This window comes from Protopterus annectens, chromosome 1.part0 (assembly GCF_019279795.1).
Source record: "Protopterus annectens isolate FY-2018-M chromosome 1.part0, PAN1.0, whole genome shotgun sequence".
Classification (NCBI taxonomy): Eukaryota; Metazoa; Chordata; order Ceratodontiformes; family Protopteridae; genus Protopterus; species Protopterus annectens.
The window spans coordinates 1,949,322,161-1,949,343,268 of record NC_056725.1 but is presented as its reverse complement, the minus strand read 5'-3'; positions in this window follow the sequence as shown (position 1 = coordinate 1,949,343,268).

The following is a 21,108-nucleotide window of genomic DNA, read 5'->3' as shown; positions in this document are numbered from 1 at the left end:
GAGGTCTAATAAGGACCAACAATGTCAATTATGAGGTCAGGATAGCTCTCCAGCTAAGGACAATCACAAAACCTTCTTCTCTACATCAGAAACCTTAAAGGTAGCACATACTAGTGTGCAGAACTGGTGGTAAATGGCACAACCTTCTCATTGGCCAGAGTGACAAAGCAAATCTGCCAGCTGATAAATTTAGCTCAGTCTTCACCCCCCTCCCCTGTCAATGAAATCACCCCCAACTATCAACAGGGAGCAGATCATGGCAGCACTCAGTAAGGCCAAAAACACTGGACCCCAACAGTATCAATGGGTTGCCTCCTAAATAGCCTAAAACATGACCTATCAGGATTACTAGAGACACTGTTCAATTACAGCCTCAAAACATGTTATGTACTGAGTAAATGGAGGGCTAAAATGGTCATCCCACTCCACAAGGGTGGACCATCATCCGACTCCAGGAACTACAGACCCATCAGTACGAAAAGTCTATTATGCAAAACCATGGAAAGAATTATCATGAAAATGATCAGCAAGGACACTGGCAAATTTCAGACACTGGACCCATCCCAGTTTGGCTTTGTCAAGGGAAGGTCTTGCCTATTCAACCTGGTAGACTTCGTCAGGAGGGATACCAAGGCTATGGATGAGAGACAAATGGTACACACCACCTACCCTGACCTGGCCAAGGTGTTTCATATAATACCTCACAGTGGTATTGTTACAAACTCTCACAACTAGGCATAAATCCCTACTTAATTCACTGGATTGCTGGCTGGCTGGCTGGCTCACAGATAGGACCTATGGAATCAGGATTGATGAGATCACTTCCACAAAGAGACCAGTCACCAGTGCAGTACCCCCGGGGCTCTGAATTCGGTCCACACCTGTTTCACAACTACTCCTCAGAAGTCAAGGCTAATGTCGAAGGCCTCTGGCTCACCAGTTTCACATATGACTGTAAATTTGGAGTTATCATAGATTTTCCACATGACACAAAGATCCTTCAAAAAGGTCTGACACAAACAAATGATTGGTCCCAGAAACACAGATTAAAACTCAACATGAAGAAATGCATTATAGTGCACTTTGGGAAGTTGTCCACCGAAGCTAATTACTCCATTGATAAAACACCTCTAAGAGCTGACTCTGTAGTTAGGGGGTTGGGAACATAAGTTAATAGTAATTTGGCCTTTGACCAACAAGTAGCCAAGATAGTAAAGAAATGCTGATATGTCACCCAACTCATAAGCAAGGGTATAGCATCCATGTCCAAGGAAGTTATAGGACCACTCTATTCAGCCCTTATCAGACCCAACATTGAATACAATGCCATCTTTTGCATGTACCTAACCACTCAAGTGCAATAGTTGGAATGCCCTCAAAGGTTTCTCATCAGAAGAATCCAGGGTATTAATACCCTGTACAACACTGATCATGTTAAGGTCCTATCTCTTTACTTAGTGTCCTACAGGTTACTGAGAGGTGATCGTTGCCTGGTATCCTCAGACCCAGCTCCGATGGACCTCTTGCACATCCACAAAATAAACAGCAGAAGGAACATTAGTTCCAAGGACTTGAACTTTGCTTGTGACATAAATAAAACATGCTGGAGAGACAGACATGTGTCTTAAAGGATCCCCGCACTATGGAACAGTGTCCCTATCTATGTGATGCAGAGTTCACCCTTGTCCATTTTCAAGCAAAACCTTGATCATTGGATGGGAAATCATAAATTCACCCCCAGCCTGGCTCCCATTTCTCTTATGGAGAGAGGCTGACAGTAAAATGACTAATCTGAAACTAAAATACTCCTCACCTCACATACCCCTTAAAATCCTCCTTACTAACATAGCCCCATCATATAGGTGCCCAATGTACTTGAGGACAAAACTGGGCTGGGTTGCACAGCCAGACTTATAAAGACTCTGTTGGTCAATAGCCTAGTATGAACGTATGAACCTTTGACCCTACAAACTTATGAAACATAACTGCTGCACTGTAGAACTACTCATTTCTTCATATGAAAAATGCAACACACACTAAATTTGTCCATACTTAAAATCAGGATGAAGTAATGTGTAGTAATACACCAACATAAACCAGACATCAACATTTTGAATAGAAAAACACCTTCTGCCTCCACACACCTTCTACTAATATATTTGCAGTCAGATGTTGCTTGACATTAGAGATGTGTGCAGTATTATGATTCATACAAAACTAAGTATTGGACTCAGCTTTGAGGTTGTGCATCCACAGGGTGAGCATGTAGGGGTAATTTGGTGGGAGCAAGAGTTACTCCCCCATACGCAGAAGTGCCTTAAGGTTTAATCCCTGCAAAGACATACATTAATGTTTTCCTTTATCTTGTTACTGGATTTGATTTATATTTCCCGGGATCACTTGCTTGAGGTATGCTATTTTTTCTTTTCTGATTTTGAAATTCAGACTGTTTTGCTTTGTTTTGTTCAGTTTGTAATAGAGTGCTATTTGAATTTGGAAAATAATGTTTAGTGCTATTTGAGTGAGACAGTTTTCCTTTTGTCTTATGAAACAGAGCCATTCAAGCAATATATTCAGCAATCATAAAATGTCAGTTGTAGATTAGATGCCTTATATTCTGAAGAGAACTTTCTGTCCAGTGATACCATAATCTCCTATTGATCAGCTGATTAGAGTATCCTTCAATTCAGATTAGTGTTTTAGCAATACAAACATTGTTTGCATCATACCTATCCAGACAAAGGGATGCCACTCTGGTACCCAGCCTTTCCAGTTTCTGTGATCATTTTTCTTTGAAGGATCTCAGGGATACCATATTTAGACATACAGAATATGTAGAGAAGAGAAAGACAAGCTAGTTCAAAATTTTTAGTTGCTTGGAGGCAGTTTGTAAGTGTAATTACTATTGGTTTTTAAGTTCTGAGAGCTTTTTTCCTGAATTTTTGGCACTTGTTTTAAATTTGGTTTTCCTAAGCAAGGCTGTGCCATGAAAAGTGGGGTTACAACGTACAATATATAGGCACAGTTGATTCTTTAGACTGCTGCCTAGTATCTGTACTATTCTCTCCAAAAATCAGGATGAAACAATGTATAATAATACACCAACATAAACCAGGCATTGACATTTTGAATGGAGAAACATCTTCTGCCTCCACACACCTCCTACTACTATATTTGCAGTCAGATGTTGCATGGCATTAGTTGCATGACATCCATAAGTGGGTTTTCCCTAAGTTGTTCTGTGTCTATATTCAGTGTCTTGTGGTAGTTTGTGCTACTCCTGTAATACTAAGTGATACAAACCACTTCCATCTGTTTGTGAAACTGTGTCACTGTGCTGTCTGCAATAAGTGCTGGTCATTAGTGTGGAGCAATGCTGAAACCTGTGTAGCTACTTTTATTAAAGAGATCTGCTATAGTCAAACCCCTCAGTTGATCTCTTCCTTTACTTACTAAATACAAATACGTACCTCAGAGTACTTCCCCCACAAAACCACCTACCTCTTCTAATAGATTAGCTTGTGCAATATTCCATAGACTATAAATAACCTCCTTAGTTCAAAAATAATTTAGCATGTGAGTTTCTGAAGAATTTTAATTAAAATTTCGCTACTTAGTCACATTTATCTTACTTCTCCATTTAATACTTGAATTGGACAGTTTGTAAGGTCAGCCATCTTGTTTGCCTTCTATTGTCAAACTCGTAGCACTTTGTGTTCTCAGTCAGTGTAGAAACTGGCTTATGCTCACTGGTAATGAACTCCTATTTAGCAAAACAGACCTGCCCGTGAAAGGTATGAATGTTTATGTAATTTGGAGGAACTTCTCTTATCTAAAACCATGCTTCGAACATTCACACCTCCACTTTCACTTCCCTAGCATTCTGAACAAAATCCCATTAAAATGTCATGTGTCGAAACCATAGAAAGCACTACTGAAGTTCATCTCAAGGGCACGTGGTGGTCCACTGGTTGCTTTTTTGCCTCACAGCAAGAGGTTCTCTAGTTTGATTCTTGGCTGGAGTATCTTCTGTGTGGAGTCTTCCTGTCATCCCTGCATTTGCATAGATTTCCTCCAGGTGCTCTGGTTTTCTCTCACTTTCCAAAGACATGCGTCTGGAGCATTTCTCCCAGGCCTCCACTGAAAGTGGACTCTCTCCCAGTTGGACTTTCCTGGTAAACAAATTATGTTAAATAAATAAATAAATCTCATCCATGCGTGGTATGTCACTAAGAGTTAGATTGTTCCCAATCTCATAAACACACAAATAATGAACATATGCGAGGTACTGATGACTCATTTGTTAGGCATACAGATTCTTTTTACACAAGGCTGGAAGGGGAAGGGGCTAAAGTTTCATATGGGAGTCAATGGGCTGGATTACAGAACCTAGGCAGACATGCAGAGAAGCATGTTAGAACTTTCCATGCATGTAATTTATGCAGTAAAGATTCTGCAACTTAGTTGAATCCTTTTTTCAGAATGAATGATGCCTAGGTACAAGGAAAAGGTAATTGGGTTCAAAAATTGGCTGAATTGTCAGTGTCATTCTAAGGGTATCTAGTATGTGGCAACACAACAGAAGACAAGATGATTGATAGTCCAACATACTTTACAAGAGTTGGCTTGCACTTTTCATTCAAAGGCTTCTGCATACTGAGAAAAATATTTTCTACTCATGCTGCCTTTTTTAGGTGGACTCCAGTTAATGGACAGTCATAGAAAATTCATCGTAGAGCAGTTTGGTCAACATTAAAGTAGTCTCATCAACAAATTTCCTGATCTTGTGGTTTGCCAACATCTGGAACATATCCATGTATGCATTATTATTGAAACTTTGAAAGTTAAGAAAGCACTTCATCCTTTTGTGCCAATCATGCTTTTAGGCCTGATGATAACTGCTGTAGTGTTTCCATATTTGTCAAGGATCATATTACCTGATGAAGACCCATCAGATCCAGCTTCATACAGGCTCATTTCAATTTTAAACCATGATTACGAAGTGTTTATGTCTATAGTGTTTAAAGGAATAGCAGAAGTGTTGGTGAAATTGATAGATAGGGATCAATGTGGTTTGGGGAACGGGAGGCAAATGTGACAACATTAATTGAACAATGATGATCCAGTGGGATGCAAAATGTAAGAAAATACAGCTGTTGGTGATGGGTCTTGATGCAGAGAAAGCATTTGACAGAGTAAGCTGGGATTTTATGAGTAGGGCAATGGAAGCATTTGCATTCCCTGATACAAGAATAACGTTAATCAGAAGACTATATGAGAGATCAGAGGTAAACATCAAAGTGGGAGTCTCTCTCTCTCTGCTAAGTTGTGTCTGGACAAAGGGACCTCTTTCCCCTTTATTATTTGTGTTATATTTAGAACTATAGACAAAGAAAATAAGGCACTCCGAAATTCAAGGATAAAATTAGGATGGTAATCAAGAACAACTAGCTTTATTTTCAGGCAATATTATTTTGTACCTGATAAAACCAGAAAAGTACTTCTCAGTTTTGAGGAATGTTCTGAGACAGTTTTTTTTTGGATATAAAATTAATGATGATAAAACAAAGATTATAGCTGTAAACTATGTATCTACACATGAATTAGTTCAGCAATACCCATATATATGGAAGCATGATATAATGAAGTATTTAGGAGTATGGGTCAAAAAGGATTATGTTATAGCAGCTAAGGATTTGTAGAAAGAGAATAAACAAAAGATAATACAAAACTGAGAAATGGAATGGTCTTGTCTATTGATATGGATAGCAAGATACAAGTAGTAAAATGTTTTTAGCCCCATTAGTTTTATACACAGGTCAGGCATAGTTTTAGCAACCAGAGGAGAAGTTGTGGATAGTAATGAATAAAGAGTTGAAGGATTTTATCTGTAAGGGAAGAGGGCAAGAGTCAAGTGGGAAACGTTGATCCTTCCAACAGAACAAGGTGGTTTAGATTACCCGATTTGAAGGGATATTTTAGAGCTACACAGTTAAGGCTATTATACATAACATAAGCAGAAAGCTACAGTTCAGAGTGCAAGGGAAATATAATGATGTGGGGTATCAGGAAATAAGGAGAAAGTGGGATTTTGTATGCACATTCTTAAAGGGAATAACAACAGTCATACAAAATATTAGTAGCAGAGAGTATTCTAAGAACTAAGCCAACATAGGAATATAGCAAGGAGATTCTGCCAATAGGGATAACTGCAATTAGGGGTATAGAGAATAGGCAAGATGAGGATGGAATTTACTGGAGGAAACTGGCAAAGGAACCAAAGTATTGAGAACAAATAATTAGAGATGGGAAGGTGATAGAATGGACATTTGGGCTGCAGGCTTGAGACTGCTTTCCATATTAGGGATTGATATAATAGTATAAGCAAAGAGAAAGGGAGAGGGAAATCCTCAGTGAAGGACCAGCACTGGTAGAGTTTTTCATTGAATCTGGAACAGAAACTTCTGTCAAGAAAGGGATAATTAGTAGGGCACGTAAAATATTGCATGATAATTATAGGTTTCAATCAGAGGATGTCAGAAAAGATAGTGAATTTGTTCATCCAATCTCTCTTCCCAAACAAACAATTTGAAGACATATGTATGACTCCCAAAATGGAACAAAGTCTAGAAGATTTAGGACTTTTGTTTGGAAGTGTTGGCATAAGTATTTTTGTACCCAAAGAATTTTTCCTCAGGTAGATGGCAAATGGTGGAGGTATGATGGGGAAGAAAGAGGTAACTGCGAACATATGTTTTGAAAGTGTAATGAGTTGGCAGACTTTAAAAATCTCTTACAGTGTACTCTGTCAGAAATACTGGGTGAGCCAATGGGTGCAACTAATGAAATGATTTTCTGAGCTGGGATACTGGATCTGAATTGCCTAGGCATAGTAACACCACATTAAGTTTAATTCTAGAGGCTACTAAAAACTCAATTGCTAGAAAATGGAAATTAAAGTCTAAACTAACCATACAACAGAGAAAGAAGTGAAAGTGAGATCTTTAGAAAAGGGTAGGGTCAAATTACACAGACGAAATGGAAATTGTAGGAATAATATATGCAGAACATGTTTGAGGCAGGAATAAGGTTTAAAGGAAGGCAGGGATTAACCAATTTATGCAATGTTAGATTGACTGCAATGTATAGAAGAATATATGTGATGTATACTGTTTGTAACTTTTAACATATTAATATGGTTTGTTTTCTTTTATATAAATATAAGTTTGCCTGTGTCACAAATAATAATTTAATAAATATTTTTAAAAAAAGGATCATATCACCTCCAGACAAATTCACAGTGACTCACAAAAAAAAAATCCTAGAACTCCTAGAATTACAGATTGCCATAAATAAGACAGACCACCACTTTATAGCCTGCTACATGGCACCCTCCAAGTCTCCACATGATTACTGGATTAGATTATATTCTTAAAATATTAAAAATACTCCATATTAACAAGAACCCCATTATTTTGGGAGCCTTTAACTACCTTGGAATTATGTGGGACACCTATAGCTCCAATGTAAGGTATACCTCCAATGTAAGGTATACCTAGAAATTTGAGAACTTCTTTAACAAAAATTTGGTTCAACAGATAATTAATAAACTCACCAGAGGACATAATATGCTAGGTAGTGTCCCAATGAACATAGCCTTTAGATGTACCATAGCCCTGTTTTTTTCTTTCCCCAGTTGTCAGATCATAAACTTGTGATATTTGCCTTCAAAATTTCAAAACCCCCGAAACCAACATCTTTGAATTTAAGGACAGCAAACAGTCCAGTCTCATAACATTATATTACAAAATCTCAAAACTCAACTATGACAGTACCATCTTGGACACTGACACTGCAGTCAGCTTCACAAAGAAGTTCTATATACACTTAGACAAATGCATAGAATTAGCAGTCCAAAGAGGAGCAAAACACAATGGGAAATTCAAACAAACCACCCTGTTGGTCCAGCAGTACAAGTTTTAAAACAAGAGGAAAAAAATCAGCAGACCCGAAGCTTATCGTAACAAGGATAAGGGAAATAAGATTCCCAGGGAACTGAAAAATATTATCAGGACTTGCAAACTAATCCATGAAATTAGGCTACCTTCCGAAGTTAAATGATAACTATCAGACGTTATTTAGCTACATTAGGAAAATAAGGAACAATACACAAAAAAAGCTCAGAGCTTATCCAAACAGGACCACCTACTTCAACCCAGTAGGTATCACCTTAGAGGCAGTGCTGAATACAGGCTCAACAGACTCTGTCCTGTAAGACCTATTATACATTCTCAAGTCCAATGGTGGTATAAACACCAGATCAAGGGATCTCAGTTTCTTCTGCAACAAGAATAGAACATATTGGCATGATATATATGTATCATAGAGAATTCAAATTCTTTGGAACCATCTTCTACTCCACATAAAGCAAAATACTTACCTTACTCTCTTTATATGCAATTTGAATGAATGGATGGGTAACCACAAATTCCAAATTGGTTTAGTACCCTAGTTCTGCATGTATAGGGGCAATAGGCAAGATGAAGTGCTTTCTTAACTTTCAAACAAAGTTTCAATAATAACGCATACATGGATATGTTCCAGATGTTGGCAAACCACAAGATCAGGAAATTTGTTGATGAGACTACTTTAATGTTGACCAAACTGCTCTACCATGTCCTTGTTCTGTGTATTACTGAGTTATTATTTGTATGCAAAATATATAGCCTAAAAACTATAACTGGAATGTAAGGCTAGGCCTCTTAAGATCGTCACAGATCAACAGCCTAGTATCTATGAACCAATGAACTTATGATGCAATATAGTAGCAAACAGGTTTAGTGCAAATTTTACCTGAGAAACATCTAATCAAATTCTGCATATCTCAGAATCCCTTAAACCTCCTATTATCAATGGACTCATGTTGATTCATTGACTGCAGTTTAGTTGAATGCAAATCATCTGAAAACATTTACCCAAAAGGACTTCTGGCAAAACTCAAAAAAAAACAAACACTTTTTTCAAGTTTTCAAGGGGGTAAGTCCCCCTGAATCTCCCATGTTGATGGTTAGTCCACACCCCCAAACTTAAATATACCTTCTCCAAGGTCACAGAACAATGGGGAAGAAATAATTCTCCACTATCAACAGAAGTGCTTTTGGCTAAGTGTTTTGGTTGATTTGCATTTGAGTGAACTGTCAAAAACATTGACACGTTCCCTTATCAACAAGGAACATGTTGTGAAGGTACTATCAGAAAACAAAAAAATTCTTCTCCTAAGGGACCCCAAAACATACTTGCATGTTTAATAAATAGCATCAGAGATACTACTGCTGAACCTGTTTTCAAATTGTTTTACCTAAGCTTAGCCATGGCACACTGTAGTGGTGATACACCTCCATAAAGGTGGCACTACTATTGACTCTTGTATATATAGATCCATCAACCTAATTTTCAAAGTTAAGGAGTATATCTTAACTTATCTCATCAATTATATCATCTCAATAGACAAGACTCAGGCTATTGCTTTTGAAAGTGTTATTGAAAGTTAGGTTGGTTTTGTGTCAAATAATATAGGTTAGGGAATGGTCACTTAGGTCATCTGGAAGGGTTCCTGCTATATAGGTTTGTTTGGGAGTATTGGTAAGTATCCAGTCCAAGGTACTTTCTTTGTTGTTGAGTTTATTAGTTCTGATAGGGGAGTTGATAGTTTGTGAGAAGCCATATAAGTTAATATGGGTAGAGGGGTTAGTACTATTACAGGTATTCCAATCGATATTAAAGTCTCCTAGGACTATGGTTTCTTGTGGTAGATTAATAGAAAGCCAGTTAAGGATATATTCGAGTGTACTGATGTTTTGTCCTGGAGGAAGATATATACAGATGATATTTATGGCTTTATGTGTATTGATCTCAAGTTTGGAGATGATTATTTCAGTACTATTGTCCAGAGGTAGGTTTAGATTTATAGTACTGACTTATAGCTCTGCTTTATAGAGGACTGCTACCCCTCCTCCCTTTTTGGCTGAGCGATCCTGTCTAATGATATTATAACCTGGTGGGGTGATTTCGTTGTCCTTAATGGTAGGTTTTAGCCACATTTCTGATAAACATAGTATGTCAAATTGGTGGAAGTCTAGGAGGGCATGAATTTGAGTCATTTTATTATAAATACTACATATATTAAGATGTGCTATGAAGAGTGAGTTGGAAGGTTTTGTAGGTGGGCAGCTACTAGTATTGTGTTGGTTGTCGTTTGCAGTGGTAAGGGTATAGTTTGGTCCAGGGTTAGGATGAATGTCACCATCTAGTAAGGAGTGGAGGAGTGTTAAGTGTTTAGTCTGGAGAGGCTTACAGTAATAGTCTAATAGTTTTCTATTTTTTAGGTTGGTGTACTTAATGTGTGCAATTCTGTGATATTTGGCTAGTAGGTAGCTGGGTTTGTGAGTGACGTTTATGAAGTATGGGGAGATAAGTAGAGTTGGTGTTAAAGTGTGTTTAGAGGTGTGGAGAGGGGAGTAGTAAAGAGGTTGTTCATTGGAGGTTAGGAGATGGGTAGTGGTTAGAAGAGATAAGAGTGAAAGCAAGATTAATAGTTGTATTTGGTAAGGGATGTTAGATATGGCCATTATATTGTCTTGAGTGGTGAGGGAGATATGGTGTTAGATTTGACTGGTAGGAGGGAGATATGACAGTGGGTGGTGTATTTAAAAAGTAGGAGGGAATGGGTAGTGATTTGTCAGTGGGTGTTTTGAGAGTATGGGGGCTAGGAGTACTAATAATGTGAGTTGTTTGATTGGAGCAGGTGTATTGGGGGTGTGTCTTCTAAGGAATAAATGTAGGAGTATTGGGGGTGGGTGGAAATTGGGGGCAGGGTAGGGGAGCGGAGTGAGCCCGAAGGGCGAACAGAGCGGGTAGAGACAAGAGAGTAGACAGCTGAGGATGGCAATATGTGAAGTATGAGAATTCAGCAGGTAAGTTTTGAAGTGAGATGATGTATATTCTAGTAGAGAGGCTAGTAGGAAAAGAGTCAGGATGTTAGAGGAGTAAAATTAATTAAAGAATAGCTTAGGACACAGGAGAGTTGGTGAAAGAGTAAGTCCTTAGGAAACCGGAATAAAAGTTGGGGAGGTATGGATAAGAATAGGGGAGGGAATTAATGACCAAAAGGCTTGTATTGAGACACCACCTAGTGGCCAATTACTTTAGTGAAATAAACTGTGTGTCCTACTGGGGATAGCAGGCTGAGGGAGGGGGGGAAATACACCAGTTAGTGACAGAGATAACTACATGCTGGGAGTAAGGGCTGTGGAGAAGATAAGTGATAAAAAAGGAGGAGGGTTTGACTGCTGGGTAACCTGACTGGGAAGCTTGCCCAACCTAGCAGAGTCTGTACTAGATAAATATTATTGCAGTTTACTCATAACTGTAACAATACATACTTTCTCAGTCTTTTAAGAGAGGAAATGTCTCTCAGGGAGCTGGCAGGGTATTTGTTTAGTTAGTACTAGTTTTCAGATGCGTCCAGCAAGGAAATTTCAGGTGTCTAGTGTTTCAGACCAATGTTGTGTTATTGTATGACTTGTTTGTGTGTTTTGTATATACTACATACTACTGTAATGTGGGACTCAACAAGAAAGGATAAAGAGAAGAAAAGAAAAACAAAGAGAGAAGAATATGGGAAATTGAACACAAATATCAGCCAGGGGTATACTTAAAGAAGGAAAAATTGAATTAAAAAGTGACATTGCTGAAGGTTGGCTTAGTTTGGATCTGAATTGCAGAAATAATGTTAAAGGTAAAATGAGTAAACCTAAACAAAAGAGGAAGTGAGATGATGTATATTCTAGTAGAGAGGCTAGTAGGAAAAGAGTCAGGATGTTAGAGGAGTAAAAATAATTAAAGAATAGCTTAGGACACAGGAGAGTTGGTGAAAGAGTAAGTCCTTAGGAAACCGGAATAAAAATTGGGGAGGTATGGATAAGAATAGGGGAGGGAATTAATGACCAAAAGGCTTGTATTGAGACACCACCTAGTGGCCAATTACTTTAGTGAAATAAACTGTGTGTCCTACTGGGGATAGCAGGCTGAAGGAGAGGGGGAAATACACCAGTTAGTGACAGAGATAACTATATGCTGGGAGTAAGGGCTGTGGAGAAGATAAGTGATAAAAAAGGAGGAGGGTTTGACTGCTGGGTAACCTGACTGGGAAACTTGCCCAACCTAGCAGAGTCTGTACTAGATAAATATTATTGCAGTTTACTCATAACTGTAACAATACATACTTTCTCAGTCTTCTAAGAGAGGAAATGTCTCTCAGGGAGCTGGCAGGGTATTTGTTTAGTTAGTACTAGTTTTCAGATGCGTCCAGCAGGGAAATTTCAGGTGTCTAGTGTTTCAGACCAATGTTGTGTTATTGTATGACTTGTTTGTGTGTTTTGTATATACTGCATACTACTGTAGTGAGGGACTCAACAAGAAAGGATAAAGAGAAGAAAAGAAAAACAAAGAGAGAAGAATATGGGAAATTGAACACAAATATCAGCCAGGGGTATACTTAAAGAAGGAAAAATTGAATTAAAAAGTGACATTGCTGAAGGTTGGCTTAGTTTGGATCTGAATTGCAGAAATAATGTTAAAGGTAAAATGAGTAAACCTAAACAAAAGAGGAAAAGGGATTGAGAAGGTGAAGTTCCTCTCAAGTACTAATGGAGGTAATTATAATTAATGCTTCCTTTAAGTGCACTAAAACAGACTTAGAGAATGGACTTACAGTACATCAGTACCCTGATTGTTGAATGAGCGTTCTCCAGCAGGGTATTAATGTACAAGTAATGCCCAGTAAAAAATGAGTCCAAAGCTTCACGGCAGCTTATCAAGCTGTTGTGGAGCTCGGACTGACAAAAATGGAACATCGCCATTATTTTATGTTCACTAAGCAGCGCTTTTGCTGTTTAGCGAGTGCAAAATAAAATAAAATAATAAAAAAAAAAAATGGGTGTATGTGTTTCTGAGTGAAATTGTATGCATGTATGAGTGTGTGGCAGAGATCTGTTGAGCTACTATTTTACGCTCGCTAAGTAGCACTTCTGCTGTTTAGTGAGTGTAAAATAAAAAGCATGTGTGTGAGAGAGAGAGTGTAAGTGTGTATGAAAGTAAGAGAGAGAGATGATCGTGCGTATGTGTGTTTATGTTGCTGTCTGCTTGTGTGAGTGAAAGCATGCATGAAAGCAAGAGTGACTGTGCGTGTGTGTGTGTGTGTGTGTGTGTGTGTGTGTGTGTGTGTGTGTGTGTGTGTGTGTGTGTGTGTGTGTGTGTGTGTGTGTGTGTGTGTGTGTGTGTGTGTGTGTGTGTGTGTGTGTGTGTGTGAGTGAGAGAGAGAGCCTGAGAGCGATCATGTGTGAATGAATATGTATATGAAAGTAGAAGTGACTGTGTGTGAGAGACATCGAGAGATTAAGACCAATCTTGTGTGAGTGAATGCATGTATGAAAGACTCTCTGTGCATGTGTGTGTGTGTGTGTGTGTGTGTGTGTGTGTGTGTGTGTGTGTGTGTGTGTGTGTGGGTGTGAGAGAGAGAGAGAGAGAGAGAGAGAGAGACTGAGAGAGAGTGAGAGCGATTTTGTGTGAGTGAATGCCTGTATGAAAGCTGTGTATGAGAGAGATAGAATGGGGCTGTCTGTAAAATTGTTGTGCTTTACTTACTTTTTTCTTTTTTAAGTACTATATATATATATATTTTGCATATTTTTGATTTAAAACGCTTCCTCCAACACCATTGACATATACTAGAGAAAGTTTGAAACATTAGGCAGAGGAACTATTTTACATCAAAAATATACAAAAAAATAATATAATACTTAAAAAAATATGGGTACTTACGTATTATCGCAACCACATTCTCACGGCTGCGAAATTTATAATGTGTCATGGAAAACAGTTTTATTGAGCTGGAAGGGGGAGTGTAAGCAAGTAAGTACTGCTGTGGCACACACATTATGAGGCAGGGAGAGGAATACATGTCAGTTTTTCGACTCCTACCTGACGTGTCTCACTTTTGTGCTGAACTCCACTCTGCTGCACCTCATGACACATCCTGCCTTGCTGATTACAACTGCAGCAAAGGCAAGTTAATCAGGAATATTCCCTCTGAATGTTCATGGCCAGTGTTTAAGTTTTATTGTACTCATCACTCTTCTTTTAACCAGCTATGCAACTGCTATTTGGTCCGTAGAGGAAACGTACAAGTTATAAACTTTTACTTTGGGAAAGAGTATTTCCTGTTTTCTGCAGTATCAGAATGAAGAATTAGCCACTAATTTTGGCCTCGTCCTTGCATTCCTTTGGTCAATCATTAGCTGTTCCTGGGTGTGGGTGTATGTGTGTTGGGGGGGATCAACTGACACTATACATTGTTTACTCCTCAGATTTAAATTTGGGTTAGTAAAGAAATGATCATCGTTGTGCATATAAGGAATCATGTTCTTACTGTCAGCATCAACGGTTAGGAAAGGTTTCGCTACTTGGGTTGAAATTCAAAATGTTTGTAAATATGACAAGAAGCTGCAGTAAATGCCGTTAACTGCATAAAAATAAAATTCACAGTTAAATGACCATTATTTCATGTGCTTTTATTATTGTCTTTCCTAAAAGAAAAGCTTCAAAACAACTTTTGACACTATGCGAAAGTCGCAACCATGAGAATTTGGTTGCGATAATACGTAAGTACCAAAATATGTAAGAAAAACACAGCAATTTTACAGCAAGCCCATTCTCTAAGCAAAATAATGTGCTCCAGGTTGTGTGTTAATGTGAAATTAATGCCCTTCCAAGGGTGCAGAGGCCCTCTGCCTGTGGCATTGGGCCACATAACACTCCCTGGGTGGGTGTTAATTACACATTAACACACACCCTGTCAGGCATTATTGCTTACTTGTACACTGTTAAAGAAGGTAGCAGGGAGGACAAGAAAATAACATATTTGGTTTTGGTGAAACTGTAATGGTGTGATATGCCAGAACAGTGAAAGCTGAACAGCAGCAGAGAGACATTCATTATTTTCCAGTAGTAGATACCCTGTGTTTTCAAATTAGATTGGTCATTATATGTCCCAGTATAATTTTACTTGCAGTCTGTGCACATGAGAGAGATGTCCTGTCATGCACAATGGCATGGATATCTTTAAAAATAGAATTTAATATCTGTAATGATGGATTTAGCTTTAATGGTCATATCAAAATCTTGAATGTGGAATTGAGTCATGTGAATGTGTTTGTGCCAAAAAGTGACACTTTTAGTACGTTTATGGATGAATGGCCTGCAAAAGTAACCCACTCTGTGAGAGGTGTGCTGGAAACAGTTTTCTGTGTTTAGACTATTGAACTAAGATGTGACAACTGAACTGAATATTTTTTATTGTAGTATCACCTTATTCATTTTGAAATATTTGGATTTTAATAGGAATGCAGTTCTATTATGATGCAAATCAACTTCCAGGCTTGGTAATGCTTGTTTCAAATTATTTACCAAGAAACCTGCCATTCTTAATTTCTGTAAGCACAAGATAAGCTCTTCTGTCTCCTTTACTTAGCCTGTTAAGATCTTTCTATGGTGCATAAGAACCATTTGATCAGATCATCCTGGAAAATGACAGGTTCCTGCCTATAAATGCCTGTAATCTCTGAGGTAGTAGCCAGGCCACGTTTTCCAGCAGTAGCCACTAGTGGAATTAGGAGATCCAGCTCTATGGGACTGTGACAGTTACATTTGACTGGCCAAGAACTTGGGTAGATGAATCAGAGGGCTACACAGATGGCCACTGGTTAAAAAAATGTACTATTTTCCTGTTTTATCTGACTTTTTAATGAGGAGTTTATTGGTGATTAAATTAAGAAGCAATTCTAATCAGGTAATATCTGTGATGGTAGTATGAATATATTTTCATAATGCAAATTCTTTACAGCTGATGAGCACAGATGGATATGTGAGAGATCCACCAATTCATTTCTGCATATAGCATGAAGGATTTTGTGGTAGTCAGAGAGGTGGGGTCAGTATACTTTGCATATGTGGGTATGTGGGTGGCCATGCTTGCTTATTTATATGAGGTTGCTTAAAAATGAGTCTTGTTTATCTCTTTACCTCCTAGTCATGTGGCCATCAAATTTCCTTCCTAAATGTCATTTTGTTCATTTTTTTCTCCTGAGAACAAGATTGATATGGTCCATTCATTCAGTAAATGTAATGATCAAGCTCTGGGAATAGTGCCATTATTTCTGTGAGATCAGGCTTTTCTATCTTACCACATAATTTCCCAATTGTATAAACCCACTGTTATCCGAGGGATTTGTGTAGAATGGCTATTGCTGAGTGCATGTCTTCTTCTTATTCTTCAAGTGATATCACCTAGGTTAGCCCTCCCCTTCAATGGAAGGAAGTGTCTCCACTGATCACCATGGATCCCAAATGGAATCTACACATGTGGCATGTCCTCCCAAACATTTCCACAGACAGCAGTGAGCATTGGCTCATTAGTCTTGTCTCTTCCTGGACAACTCAACACTGATTGGCTATTAATAGAATCACAGGATGCCTGGCTAATAGTTTAGACTTTAGTCTTGCATGTGATTGAACTGGCCTTGAACAGGAATGGTGGAATTATGCATGGGACCAGGGATCTGGATTTGAAAACATAATGCTTGAAACATCTCAAAAAATAAGACCAGAAGAATATAAAATGTATCATTTAGACAAAAGACAACTCATGTGTTTTACAAGTTGAAGGTTGGGGAGGATCTGGTGTTATTTTGCATTAAAAGTTTTATGACTCTATGAAATAGGTTTTTCTACAGGAGCTGCATAATGATGAAGTATAAGGGAATGGGCACAGGACAGAGTTTCAGATCCTAGGTGGGAACAGTATACTTGAAGAACAAAACAGACTTTGTGGTAAATGGTACAGCCAGAGGGAAGATAGAGATTCAAAGAATGAGGCTTCCCTCTGGCTGTATTACTATTCAACCAGATCAGAAAGGATACGGGGACAGAAAGAAAAGGTGAGACGGTAATAATGAGCATGTGAAGCAGTGTGAAGCTTAGCAGCAGAAGCCAAAATACTCCTCAGGGTTTGGGACCTATATATGAGGATTTTACAGTGCTGGTATTCACCACCAGTGCCAATAACAAGAGAGGAAAAACTGCTGAGGATGAGTGATGAAGATGTGTCAACCTTCTAGCAGTGATCATAGGCATGTAGTAGAGTTGAGGAGTAACAGAGTTGTGGACCTAGATGGTCAGAGTTTGTTAAGAGATGTGAGGTACAGTTAAGGAATACCTGTGAATTTCACCTACTAGGAGTGGGCATAGAACAGACATGGACTGGTAATGAAATCACAAGTCAGATCATAATTTTCTTGGATGGGGAAATAAATAACTCACTGAAAAGGATACCCAAACATTTGAAGTATGACTGAGGAATCAGTAAATATGTCAACCAACCAGAGCAGTTGGGGAATTGAGACTAAGATATTGAGGGAAAAGCTGACTAAGTGGAAGAGCGGGGGAGAAAAACTGGCTTGAAGACAGCACTGAATCTGGATGCATTCAACAGCACAAAATGGAAGCATTTTCGAACTCAGAGAGCATGGCATTAGAATCAGCACAGGAGGAGACAGCCAGAAAGGAGGAAGAACGGAGGAGTCAATGAGCATTAACATTTCCATGTGGATCAAAGAAAATGTAGCTCCAAAGGAAACTAGTAGGATAGTTAATCATATTCAGTAGTAATGCTAATCACCAATGTTGCACCATATGTAATGCACATAACTGTAAATATGTGTGTAGCAAAGTGAAATAAGAAATGCTTAAATGTTCTACTTTTATTTTAAGTTTATGGTGATGATATTAAAAGTGATTGTTAGCCATAGATAATGCACCCTTGTGAATGCCCATATGTGTGTAGCCAATTATTATTTAAAAAAAAATAAATAAAAAAGGATGTACAAATACTCACCTTTTGTAAAAACACAGTGTAAGGGTTTTGATATATTAGGGAGACAGATATCCAGTCTTCCTTCTGTTCACACCCACATGAAGACATAGCAACGTCTTGTTAACTGTATTACTGTTGTCCATGTTAGGCAATATCTTACCTTTCTGTCACTGTTATTCGCTTTGTTCTGTGTACGTATAAACAACACCAGCAGAGTGCATATCAGTGTGTATAAATGAGCTCAGCAGCACCACAGCAGCATGAAAGGAAAATTTACTGTTGAAGCTCAAAAGGAATACAGCAAACGAAATTTTGGCCAGAATGGATCTTCTTCAGTGATGACATCACTAAAAACAATTATGTATTTAAACAAAAATGGTGGGGACATTTGCAATCAACTTAATCAGAACATTTCATTTCAAATAAATCAATTCAGTTCCACAACTTCGATCATCTGGTACTCGATGATCTGATGTTCAATATTGTGCCACTTTGATATTTTGAAGCAGACCTATATCTATCTATATATATATATATATATATATATATATATATATATATATATATATATATATATATATATATATATATGTGTGTGTATATCTGTATACACACACACACACACACACACACACACACACACACACACACACACATATGTGTGTGTGTGTGTGTGTGTGTGTGTGTGTGTGTGTGTGTGTATGCACAAACACAAATATATACATCCTCATCCTTTTCCATTTTGATTTATAACTTTCTGCTTGTTTTATATATATGAACCTTAACTGTGTAGCTCTGAAGTATCCAATCAAATTAGGTAGCTCTAAACCAACTTGCTCTAATGGGCGAATCAACTTATACCTCTTAAATTTTTAATGTAACATAGTTCCTCCACCTAATGTTTAAAAGTGAAAGAAGATATGCAATTGCTTTTTGAAGGGGCATTTTATATCTGATATATAAATTATTATAAGTAATAATGTCCGCATACAAGTGTGCATGCACACACACACACATACATATTCATATTCAGGTAGTCAGACTCACAAACACACTCACATTCAAGTAGTCTCTCTCATACACATATTCAGCTGTTTGCATTTAGTTCTTTATATTTCTTTATTTTTTTTACATTCACTAACCAAGGCTTTTTCCTGAGTTATGTATAGTGACCGGAAAGGAAATGAAGGCTATAGAAAAAAAAATATTCATTGTACATGAATTTCATGCCATGAATAGGTGCACTTGTTTTTTCACTAGACTTTCCTTGTATATTAATTCACCACCACACATTTTATAATATGCTTCTTGCACATAACAGTGACCTCCACCTTATTAATAAAGAAATGGCTGAAATAATTCTTCTTGGAAAACTTTATCCGGAACCCATCATTAAGAAGCTAATACCAGACTGTAGATCCTAATACTCCAGAAACCACCATTAAGGAAATAACACTAGACTATAAAACCTAATGCTGCACAACCCACTCTTAAGGAGCTTGAATCAGACTGTAGAACCTAAGGCTATTAAGGAGCCAACTCCAGAGTGTAGAACCTAATGCTGCAGAACTCACCCTTAAGGAGCTAACACCAGACTATAGATCCTAATGCCCCAAATAAATATCAGTAACGGAGAAAACATGACCAATACATTATGTAACACCTCCCAAGAGTTTGGAATAAGCTTGACTTTAAATTCAAAACAAGAAAGTCATTGGCTTCCTTCACAAATAATTTTGATACATATTTGTGACAAGTTTCAACTTGGGATTATGGTCATATAGCACTGAGGTGACCCTTACACGTTCATAGGTTCATAGGTACTTACTAGACTAGTGATCTGCAAGGATCTAAAGAAGCCTAGCCTTACATTCCCATGGTAGTTTTTAGCCTTACATTTTGCATACAAATATCCCTGTGATGGAATGAACAAAACAATTTTGGGACATTTACATGTTTCCCCTAGCCATGCAGGACAGGGTGCTATACAAAGGATGAATTTGTGGTTACCATCCACTCATACAAATTACATTTCAACAGAGTAAGAGAAGTACTTTGCTTTATGTGGAGTGGAAGACAGTTCCATAGAAGCAGTATTTTCCGTGACACATACCTATCCCTACAAAATGTTCTATTTATTTTGCAAATGAGATTGAAATCTCCTGAACAGGTGTTTATGATACCATTGGACTTGTGAATGTGTGGTAAGTCAGTAACATGGTCTGCTGAAGCTCTATATGTGAGGTAGAAGCCTTCTCAGAGTAGCCATTAGGATACTGAGAAGATGGAACAGGCTTTGAGATGGTCTGCATAATCTACTATTTAGGCCATTTTTGTTTCCTAGTGAGAAAGCATTGTGGTCATTGCAGTTGTGAAAAGCATTTGGATAGGTACATACCGAAAGAGGCATTTACTTAATGATAGGCCTAATTCATGCTGAATACAGTGGAATGATTATATCCCTGGATGCAGCCCAATACCTTTAGATATAAGCTTCACAATAAAAATGGGCTTCCTTTTAACATGCTGATAAAAGTACAGTTCATTGTCAGCACATCCTATCTACTGGAGCAATTTTTAGGAGTGTGCTGTTAATGTGATAGTTATAAGGGGAGTTATACCTGCCAATGGATACTATTACATACTTGTTGGCATTTATTTTTAGTCCATGGCTTTAACACTGGCCCTTTGTACACACCACCCATTGCTACTACCAATTGGATGGTTTAGTGAGGTTCTCGGATTGGCCCAGCTGGAGTTGTTCATGGCCCCAGCGGTGCACCAAGAAGACAGTCAAACTTGACTATCTAGAAGAAGTAAAAGTCGTAACCCTTTTGGCAGATCTTGGTGCCCATTGAGGAGTTTGCAATGACATCAATCATGCAGTCATCTGCAAGCTTTGTCAGCCACAAATCCTTAACATTAGCTTTGACTTCTGAGAAGTAAATGTGAAAGAAGAGTTTCCCAAGGACTGAACTCTAGGGCACACTGCTAGTGGCAGGTCTTTCGGGGGAGGTAGAGTCACCCAACCTAATCTCCAGGGTTCTGTTTGCGAGCCAGTGAGTTGTCCAATGAGTTACTTAGGTATGGACATTTAGGTGGGAGAGTTTATCTATGAT